Source organism: Muntiacus reevesi, chromosome 11 (genome assembly GCF_963930625.1).
Source record: "Muntiacus reevesi chromosome 11, mMunRee1.1, whole genome shotgun sequence".
Taxonomy (NCBI): Eukaryota; Metazoa; Chordata; class Mammalia; order Artiodactyla; family Cervidae; genus Muntiacus; species Muntiacus reevesi.
In genome coordinates this window covers 64,681,567-64,692,524 of record NC_089259.1, presented here as the reverse complement: position 1 = coordinate 64,692,524, position 10,958 = coordinate 64,681,567, and the positions used below count along the sequence as shown (strand labels likewise).

General features: G+C 38.1%; 1 protein-coding gene across 2 annotated transcripts in view; it reads right to left on the bottom strand.

Annotated features, from left to right (window-relative positions):
* Positions 1–1,282: 1,282 nt before the first annotated feature.
* Positions 1,283–10,958, bottom strand: part of GPR180 (G protein-coupled receptor 180) — a 38,052-nt gene continuing 28,376 nt past the window's right edge. The window contains exons 10-11 of one of the 2 annotated variants that reach the window (XR_010658506.1): positions 6,192–6,272; positions 1,283–1,392 (exon numbers count right to left, since the gene is read on the bottom strand). The gene's annotated coding sequence lies outside the window, so the exon portion shown is untranslated. The remainder of the gene's footprint in view (positions 1,393–6,191; positions 6,273–10,958) is intronic. The other variant, XR_010658507.1, reaches the window with a different exon arrangement.

The following is a 10,958-nucleotide window of genomic DNA, read 5'->3' as shown; positions in this document are numbered from 1 at the left end:
ATAAACTCCAAGTAGATAAGAAATTGATTGCAACAAAACAAAACAAACCATGGAATTAGTGAATAAAAAATAACTGTATATATAATCTTTAAGGTACTAAAGAACACTAAAGGTAGAAACATCAAAGGGAAATATTCACATATTTAACTATATGAAAAACTATATTTCCGAACGCCAAAAAAATCACAAACTAAATGGAAAAGCAAATCACAAACAAGGAAAAATTTCCAATATGCATTATAGGCAAAGCTCTTAGAAAGTATAAAGGGAATGATGAAGAACTAAATAGAAAAGGTCAGGTACAGGTAAATCACTCAGCAAAAAAAAAAAAGGTCACTACACATATGGAGATAAAAAACATTTCCTTTTCAAATGAAAAATAAACTGATCTTCACTTCAGACTATATTCTTCTTTTCCTGACTCCTCCCCTGCCACTCATAACTCAGAGGCATTTATATTTATACCCTGAAGCTTCACCTCATTAAAAAAAATCAAACTCTAAGCAAATATATTAAAACTAAAATACGAATACATAAAGAGGAGAGTAGCACCGACACTTAAAGGTCTCATAAAATCAGATGTAAAGGAACGTAACACCGCGTTATTACTGCCTGAGCCCGGCTCTGCACAGGTTCTACTCGCAATAAAAGGAAGTCTTTTCAATCTGCTGCAGTGACTTTACCTTCATTAGAATGCATACTCATTATTTTCTGATTACTCCTTTACATAAAACGTACCATTTTTGTACCTTGGTTTCCACACCCCTTGTACAGTATTCATATTTTATCTCTAAAGACTGTAATCAATCACTTCAAACACAATAACCCATTTAAGAATGGATTTTATAGGCAAAAAGGCACACCTTTGGTGATGTGATTGCAATCATCAGATGCTCCGACTCTCCTCAAGCACGCATTATACGGTGTGGACATAAATGATGCAGCAAGGCTAGGAGAGGCGATTACAGGAGGAATGAGTCAACTCAACCCAGTGGGTACTTCCCGGTTTCAGGGTGTATCCATAGGAACCCTTTGAAATGTTTTGTTTTATTAATTTGGCTCCTTTCTATTTTTCACTGGTGCCAACACTTTCAAGATAATGCGGTTTAGACATGTCACAGCTGTTGAAACTCATAGCGTGCGCTTGAGCTGACAGTGGTGTATCATCAAGAAGTAGAAACACCAAAACAACATTATGATAAAGAGTAGAGGCATGAGAAATGAGAAGACAAAGGGCAGGAAATATTGCCTTACCGACTCAAAGCCGAGCCCTGGGGGGAAACATCTGGTTCGGAGCGAAGGGATCCTTTCAGCACAAGAAAGGGGTCCTACTGGGCAGAGTGAGAGAGACAGGATCTTGGAAGCGGAAGGGCAGGCAGGAAATGTTGCTCTCTGGAAAGGAATTTATATTTTAAAAGGTGAGATACCTATGACCTTGAAATCTACGTAGCAGCTGTAATTCGTGACTTTTGATACTGTTCGTAAAACCTAACTCTACTACATCTAGAATGCCTTCTATCCTGACTTCTCAGATTAAGCATATGAACCACTCTCTATGCATTTGGGAACAATCAAAGATAGAATTTACAGGGGTTTAAGAAGATTGTTAGTCTGAAACTAACTACTAAACTTTAACAAACTATGGAATGTCATTGACTTCTACAGAACCTGATGTCTTCACAAAAGGAACAAAAGAATAATACAACTTACTAAATTGATAAGGAACTTTGGTCACAGAAATTGGTGCATCTGAGAAGAAACCACTTTGCACTTCAACACCTCTCTGCCTCCCCGCCTCCACCACCAAATCTTTTACAAATGCTTTAACTTCTGGGTAAGTCTTAAAAGCTAATCTGAAAGATCTTTAAGGCTCACAGGCTAGGCAAGAGATTTAAGTTTATTTTGTGTGGGTGTATGTTGGAATGTAGTCGTGTGTGAAGTAGATAGAATCTTGAATATATTCCAATCACACCTACTTTCTGTTCTAACCACATATGTACCATTATTTAAAACACACACTTTCATCTCATGGACATTTAAATATTATCTCTGTGAGTGAATAGGTTAGGAAGAACCTTTGGTTCACTGAAAGTTTTGCGCACAACCTTCAAGCCTGTAAATAAAGAACACTGCACTGTACAGGCACAAGCACCAGACATAATCTTTACACCAGTCCCGTGAGTTGGTAACGTCAGAACCATCTCTCACAGCTGAACACTCCTCGCTTTGTTCAGTATGACCCCTTCGCCATGCTAAAGAAATCACTGTTCATTCCAAACAAGATTACATACGAGAAAATGATTGAAAAATGGCAGAGCCAAGATTTGAAATCAGACTGTCTTGTCAAAAAGTCTCTGCTCTTCCTAGTAGATAATAATACCTTCTAAATATGACAGACTTTGGCACCTTTTACAACTAACCAGCTCTATAAAGCATCTAGTGGCAAAACCCCTGAAGTATAAGTGATGCAGAAAGCAAAAATCAAAATAAATCAACTGATTTTAAATGCACTTTTCAGAACAAACACATATGAGTCTTGTCTTTCAAAGACATCCTCAAAGAATAAGAGAATCTGAATATTTTCAATCTTCAAACTGCTCAAGTTTATACCCTGTTGATTATCCCACTTTTAAAAATCTCATTGGTTTGGAATGGTAAAACTTTAAAAAATGTACTGAATGATGGTTCTTCTTCAGGAAATCTGTTAATACTACTCACTATTTAATAGAACAAAAGAGAAAATCATATCATATTCTTAAATGCTGAAAGTCACTAGACAAAATTCAACATCCACTTCGTAAAATTTATTTTAGTCTCTAAATTATGACCCAATAAAATTGACCTTTTCAGTGTGCAGCTCTTTGAATTTTAACACATGTACACAGTGATGTAGTCACAACCACAACTGGGATACAGAAAGGTTCCATCACCTCCAACTAACTCCTTCGTGTTATCCCTTCACAGTCATACCCTTCTCCCACCTGTAACTCCTGGCAACCACTGATCTTTTCTCCATGACTACAAGCAGATTCTTTACCAACTGAGCCACTAGGGAAGCCCTGTTTGAAAATGCCATCTAAATGGGATCATATAGTATATAACCTTTTAAGACTGGAATGCTTTTGTGACTCATCCAAGTTGTGTGACTCAATAGTTTGATTCTTTTTATTACCAACAGTATTACTTTGCATGGATATATCCTACTTTGTAAATTCAGGGTATATAGGTTGTTTCCAGGTTTTATGATTGTGAACAGAGTTACTATCAACATTTGGGTACAGATTTTTTGTTTGTTTGTGGCTGTGCTGTATAGCATGTGGGATCTTAGTTCCCTCACCAGGGATAGAACCTGTGGTCCCTGCAGTGGAAGGGTGGAGTTTTAACCACTGGACTGCCAGGGAAGTCTGTGTACAGATTTTTATGCGAGTATAAGTTTTCCCTTATCTAGGGTTAATACTCAGAGGTAGGATTGTTGTGTGATATTTAACATATAAGTGATTGCAAAACTTTTTCTAGAGCAGCTGTGCCATTTTGCATTTCTACCAGCAATATAGGAGAGTTACAGACACTCCACATCCATGGTAGGACTTGTTATTTTCATTTTTTTTATTTTAGCATTCTAATAGGTATCTAGTGGTATTTCTCACCACAATTTTAATTTGCATATGTGATGTGCACACTCATGCTCAGCTGTGTCCGACTCTTTGTGACCCCATGGGCTGCAGCCTGCCAGGCTTCCCTGTCCATGGAGAATGGGATCTTCCTGATCCAGGGATCAAACCCACGTCTCCTGCATTGGCAGGCAGATTCTTTATCACTGTGCCCTTTATATTTCCCAAATGGCTAAATGGGCTTCCCAGGTGGTGCTAGGGGTAAAGAACCCCCTTGCCAATGCAGGAGACCTAGAAGACCATGAGTTAGATCCCTGGGTCAGGAAGATCCCCTGGAGGAGGGCATGGCAGCCCACTCCAGTATTCTTGCCTGGAGAATCCCTTGGAGAGAGAAGCCTGGTGGGCTACAGTTTATAGCGTCGAAAAGAGGGGTTCTTTTTCACTTCTTTTTTATTTTCTTCAGTTTGAAGCTGAAGTTATTAATTTGAGACTTTCTTCTTTTTTGCACAAGCTTTTGATACTACAAACTTTCTTCTAAGAAACACACTTGCTTCTTCCCACAAATTTTCATATGCTGTATTTTCATTTTCTGTCAATTCAAAATATATTTGGTAAGCCATGGTTCATTTAAAAAGTGTTTAGCTTTCAAGTGTTTGTAGATTTTCCAGTTATCTATCTGTTCCTGATTATGATCAGAGAGTATATTTTGTATAAATTCAATTCTTTTAGATTTGTTATGGTTTATGAACCAGGATATAGTCTATCATAATGAATGGTCCATGTGTACCTGAAAAGAATGTATATATTTCTGCTGTTGGGTTGAGTAATCTATAAATATCAACTAGATCTGCTTGATTGGTGGTGGTGTTCATTTCTATATTCTAGCTGATTTTTTTTTTTACTAGTTCTGTTGATCACTGAGAGAAGAGTGTTGAAGTCTCCAAATTGAGCTTGCCTATTTCTCCTTTCAGTTCTGTCAGTTTTTGAAATATGTATTTTGAACATCTATTATTTGATGTATACATTTAAGACTGCAATGTTGTCTTAGGGAATTGACCCTTTTATCTTTTCATCCCTTCTTTATCCCTGGTAATTTTCATTACTCTGAAGTCTACTTTGATCTTAATATAATAATTCAATGGACATGAATGAATTTGAGCAAACTTGGAGAGATAGTGGAGGACAGGGGAGCCAGACAAGCTGCATACAGTCTGAAGTGAAGTGAAGTGAAGTCACTCAGTCGTGTCTTGACTCTTTACGACCCCATGGACTGTAGCCTACCGGGCTCCTCCGTCCATGGGATTTTCCAGGCAAGAATACTGGAGTGAGTTGCCATTTCCTTCTCCAGGAGATCTTCCCGACCCAGGGATTGAACCCAGGTCTCCTGCATTGTAGGCAGACGCTTTACCGTCTGAGCCACCAGGGAAGTCCAATATGGTCTATCGGGTCACAAAGAGTCAGACAACTTAGCGACTGAACAACAACAATAGTAATTCCAGTTTTCAATTGATTGCTGCTTGCATGTGTGTAACTTTCCTATTATTGGGCATGGCAACCCACTCCAGTATTCTTGCCTAGAAAATTCCACGCTCAGGGGAGCTTGACATGCTATAGTCCATGGAATCACAAAGAATCAGACACAACTTAGTGACTAAACAACAACAGTAGTAACAATTTTCAGTTGATTGTTGTTTGCATGTGTATATCTTTCCCATTATTGGGCATGGCAACCCACTCCAGTATTCTTGCCTGAAAAAGTCCATGGAGAGAGGAGCCTGGTGGGTGATATCCATGGGGTTGCAAAGAGTCGGACATGACTGAAGTGACTGAGTATCCACACACACACCTATATCATACTTGAAGTGTGTTTCTTATAGATAGCACATAGTTGGGACATTTTTAAAAAGCCTATTCTGTCTCTTTTAATTGGTGTATTCTAAACATTTACATTTAACGTAATTATTGATGTGTTTGGATTTAGGTCTGTCATTTTGTTGTTTTCTGCTTTTCTCTTTTTCTCTGTCTTTAATTTCTTTGTTTCCTCTTTCCTATTTTTTTTGAATATTTTTTATTATTTTGCTTCAATTTTCCTATTGCATTTTGACAAAATATATAACTTGTTTTTTTTCTTAGTTGTTATTCTAGGCATTACAGTATACATATTTCACAGTCTCTTGGAACCACCTAATGTGGAATGTAGGAATAGTAACACCGTGTTACCAAAACTAATTACTCTTGTTCTGGAGATACTAGTAATAAGGAGTGAAAATAAGGGGTAAAAAAGGGAAGGAGAATTTAAATGATCATTCTTTGCAGATATCATGATTGTTTATCTAGAAAGTACCAGAGAGTCAACTAAAAAGTTATTACAACTGTTAGAAGATTTCAGTTGGGTGGTTGAAAGCAAAATTAAAATATAGAAACCAACAGTCTTCACATATAAAACAACAGTCACATGCAACATAAAGTGAAAGAAAACATTAAAATATCTAGAGATTATCAAGAAATGTTCAAGTTTTATATAAAAAAGTGATGACAAATAACGTTCACATTAGAAAAAAATAGAAAGGTATTTCATACCAGTTTCTTGGATCACTATGGAAGCAACCACAATTCAGACAGTTGACATGTTTGGCTAAGGAGCCAAGGACGAGCTACCATCTGTGAAATCAACATCCAACATGTTAAGTAAGTCAAATCACCCTAAATTAATATGGAAATTTAATTCACTCCACTAAAAACTGAAAGCAGATTTGTTTTTCTTTTGAAAAAAAAAATCAGAAAAAAATTGATTCTAAAGCTCATATGAAAAAAGTGACACGAATAATAAAAAATCAAGAAAAACGAGTGTACTAGCAAGAAATTATCCCAACCAGACAGTAAGGCATATTTTAAAGCTACAATAATTAGAACAGTGTGGTATTACACCATGAATCAAGTTTATTGAAAGGCCTAAAAGTTTCAAAATAGACTAGCTATAAATCAATAAATAAAAGGTGGATTACACAATAAATGATGTTGCAATAAGTGGGCAACCTTCTGAAAAAAATTAAGTTGTATCCCTAGTTCATATTTTACAGCAAAATTAATTTCAAGTGAATCAGAACTTTAAACACAAAAAAATAAGACTGCTAGAGGAAAATATGGGGGTTTAAACATAATCTCCAAGAAGTAAGGCTTTTCTACCTGTGACACAGGTAGAACACAGTGGCCATTAAACAAATGCTTTTAATTCTACCTGTATTTAAAAAAATCTATAAGCTTATCTGAGCTTCAGTGTGCAAAGTTTCTGTTGGGATTTCACTACATGGGCATGATAGATTGGCTCATTGACCACAAGGCTGAACTTAATCCTCATTGCCTCTTCCCTCCCTGGAGATCAGGCTGAAATTTTCATGACTCAAAGCCCCAACCTTCTAATCACATGTTTGGCCTTTCTGGTGTGGTCAACCATCATACTGAGTCATCTCATTAGCACAAAATATCAGTTTCCACCATGAATAACAAAAACACTTCTATCGCTCTGGAAATTTCAATGATTTAGTTTAGATCCTGGAAAGTGAGACAGGGAGGGCAGGGAGGGTCTGGGAATAGGGGAAGAGGGCCAGGCAAATTTTTTATTCCAAAAGTTTAGGGGGCTACCTGTAATAGCAAAAGGCTTGAAACCAACAATGTCCAGTAACAGAGGACTATTTTTAGAAATTCATTTAATTTAATTTAAAATCACTAATTGAATCACTAATTTAAAAAGATTCATTCATATAATGAAATTCTAAGCAATCAGTGAAAAGATGGGGTGATGCAGTAAGTAGGGATACAAAACTAACTGCTGAATGTGCATAACAACCTGTATGGGATGCTCCAGTTTGCGTTTCACATGTGTTTACATATACATGGGGCCAGCTGTAGAAAAATACACAAGAAACTGGGAGTAGAGGCTGAATCCAGGGGAGGGAAATAAGTGGCCGTAGGGACTTAATTTCTCAATTTTTTACTCTTTTCAAACTTCTAATTTTTGTACAATCAATGTACATGTATTACCAATTTAATAAGAATAAAACATTAACAATGTACTTGAACATTTCTATGAGAATACTGAACATTATTTAATCTTTGAATATTAAGTGTTATTACCATGATATATGTGTGTGTGTGTGTATATATATATATATATACATATGTATGTACCATATATATATATGTACATATAGACCAGGCTGCACAACTTGTGGCATCTTAGCCCCTTGACCAGGGATCAAGTGAAAGCCCTTGGCAGTGAGAGCACAGAGACCTAACCACTGGACCACCAGGGAATTCCTGTCATGAGCTATATTGAACAATAAAGCTCTAAGTGTCTATCAAGGCGTGCAGGGCTGTTTTCACCCACACTAAATGACCCCAGGCTGCTGGAATTTGAGTGTTAGGGTCATTTATAGTTTTTCTGTCTTCTCCCAGATGCTTCAGACTACTGTCAACATTCCTTCCTCTAGCTAACGTAGACATCTTTTAAGTCGATTCGTTTAGTTGTGGTGGGCTAAGATGCCAGTCACATGGTCTCTCTATTTAAAATAGAGAGAAACTGGCTGATAACTTGAAAAATCCTTTTACAATTGATGAATTTTAGAGATTAGGTTTATTAACAACCACTTGACTACTCAAGATTTTTACACATTCTCAGTTCCATATTTTAATAACTTAATAAAGAACAGCACATTGGCTTCCCTGGTAGCTCAGTTAGTAAAGAATCTCCCTGCAATGCAGAAGACCCCGGTTCAATTCCTGGGTCGGGAAGATCCGCTGGAGAAGGGATAGGCCCACTCCAGTATTCTGGCCTGGAGAAGCCCATAGACTGTATAGTCCATGGGGTCACAGACTTGGACATAACTGAGGGATTTTCACTGTCACTTTCAAAGAATAGCACAGCATTGTTGAAGTCACTATATAGGAGATATTGCTAAATATATGTCTAAAACTTTTTCAGAATTTCTTTTATCCATTCATTCAAAAGTATTTTTGAGCATCTAAGGTGAACCAATCAGAGAATGTTCTAGGTCCTAGGGATACAGCAATAAACAATACAATGGGCCAAACTCCCTCAGAATTTACAATCTAATTGAGGAGAGAGGCAATGGCAAAGAGAAAGCAGTACTATAAAAAGAAAATAATCTAATAGAGTGATTAGGATGGGGAATAACATTAAATATGATGGTGTATCTGTAGGGTCTGATCAGAAAAGAAATACCACTAGGACATCTTCAACATACACACACATTCCATTTTTAATATACAAAATTAGGTATTTATTATAGGGATTTTCTTATAGGAGGCTGTTCCAATCCCAAAGAAAGGCAACGCCAAAGAATGTTCAAACTACCACACAATTGTACACATCTCACACGCTAGTAAAGTAATGCTCAAAATTCTCCAAGCCAGGCTTCAATAGTACGTGAACCGTGAACTTCCAGATGTTCAAGTTGGTTTTAGAATAGGCAGAGGAACCAGAGATCAAATTGCCAGCATCTACTGGATCACTGAAAAAGCAAGAGAGTTCCAGAAAAACATCTATTTCTGTTTTACTGACTATACCAAAGCCTTTGACTGTGTGGATCACAATAAACCGTGGAAAATTCTGAAAGAGATGGGAATACCAGACCACCTGAACTGCCTCTTGAGAAACCTGTATGCAGGTCAGGAAGCAACAGTTAGAACTGGACACAGAACAACAGACTGGGTCCAAATAGGAAAAGGAGTACGTCAAGGCTGTGTATTGTCATTCTGCTTATTATATGCAGAGTATATCATGAGAATAAAGCACAAGCTGGAATCCAGATAGCCGGGAGAAATATCAATAACCTCAGATATGCAGATGACACCACCCTTATGGCAGAAAGCAACGAAGAACTAAAGAGCCTCTTGATGAAAGTGAAAGAAGAGAGTGAAAAATTTGGCTTAAAACTCAACATTCAGTAAATGAAGATCATGGCACCTGGTCCCATCACTTCATGGCAAATAGATGGAGAAACAGTGGAAACAGTGAGAGACTTTATTTTGGGGGGGCTTCACAATCACTGCAGATGGTGACTGCAGCCATGAAATTAAAAGATACTTATTCCTTGGAAGCAAAGTTATGACCAACCTAGACAGCATATTAAAAAGCAGAGGCATTACTTTGCAAACAAATGTCTGTCTTGTCAAGGCTGTGGTTTTTCCAGTAGTCATGTATGGATGTCAGAGTTGGACTACAAAGAAAGCTGAGCGCAGAATTGATGCTTTTGAACTGTGGTGTTGGAGAAGATTCTTGAGAGTCCCTTGGACTTCAAGGAGATCTAACCAGTTCATCCCAAAGGAAATCAGTCCTGAATATTCATTGGAAGGACTGACGCTGAAGGTAAAACTCCAATACTTTGGTCACCTGATGCGAAGAACTGACTCATTGGAAAAGACCCTGATGCTGGGAAAGATTGAAGGTGGGAGGAGAAGGGGAGGACAGAGGATGAGATGGTTGGATGGCATCACTGATTCAATGGACATGAGTTTGAGCAAACTCTGGGAGATAGTAAAGGACAAGGAAGCCTGGTATGCTGCAGTACACAGGGTCACAAGAAGTCAGACACAATTGAGCAACTAAACTGAACTGAACTGAAGTGAGAACGGAAAATGGATGTGAAGTGGGGAAAGCAAGGATGCACTGGGACCTGCCAGGATGAGGTGACCCACAAAAACTGAGTGGAACTTATGAGGGTGCACTGGAACCCAGGCCAGCCTCATTGCCTTCATGTCTCCAACCTCGATGATGGGGTTGTCCTGCAGAACCCAGCACCCTTTGTCACAGAGCAATACACACATCTGGCCCAGGAGTCAAAGAAACTGATGGAGGTGACGCAGCTGGAGCTGGTGTTCTGTGGGCCTGGCTGTTGGTCCTCAAACCAAGAAGGTGAACTGGCAAATAAGCAATAAACCGGGTGAGCAGCAACAGTGCATGCCTCGCTTGGAGCTTTCAATTATCAAAAGAATCTGGATCTGGTTGCTTTCCCTTAGTCCTCTAAGTCTCATGCCAAACACCTCTTTGATCTACACTATTCTGGAATTATGCAGATGTAATTCAGAGGAACCTATGAGCAGCTTAGCTATATTGGCCCCATATAAATTCACCACAGATGGTCAGAGGTCTCTGAAAGATATTTTAGCTGAGAACTTGAAGGAACAGAATTCAACCATGAACCACATCAAGATTTGGAAGAGAATATTCCAGGCAGAAGAAACAGCTAATGCAAAGGCTCTGAGGCAGTGACATAAATGAGGTATTTTGGGAAGATAAGGCTGGGGCATGGTGAGAATGGTATGAAA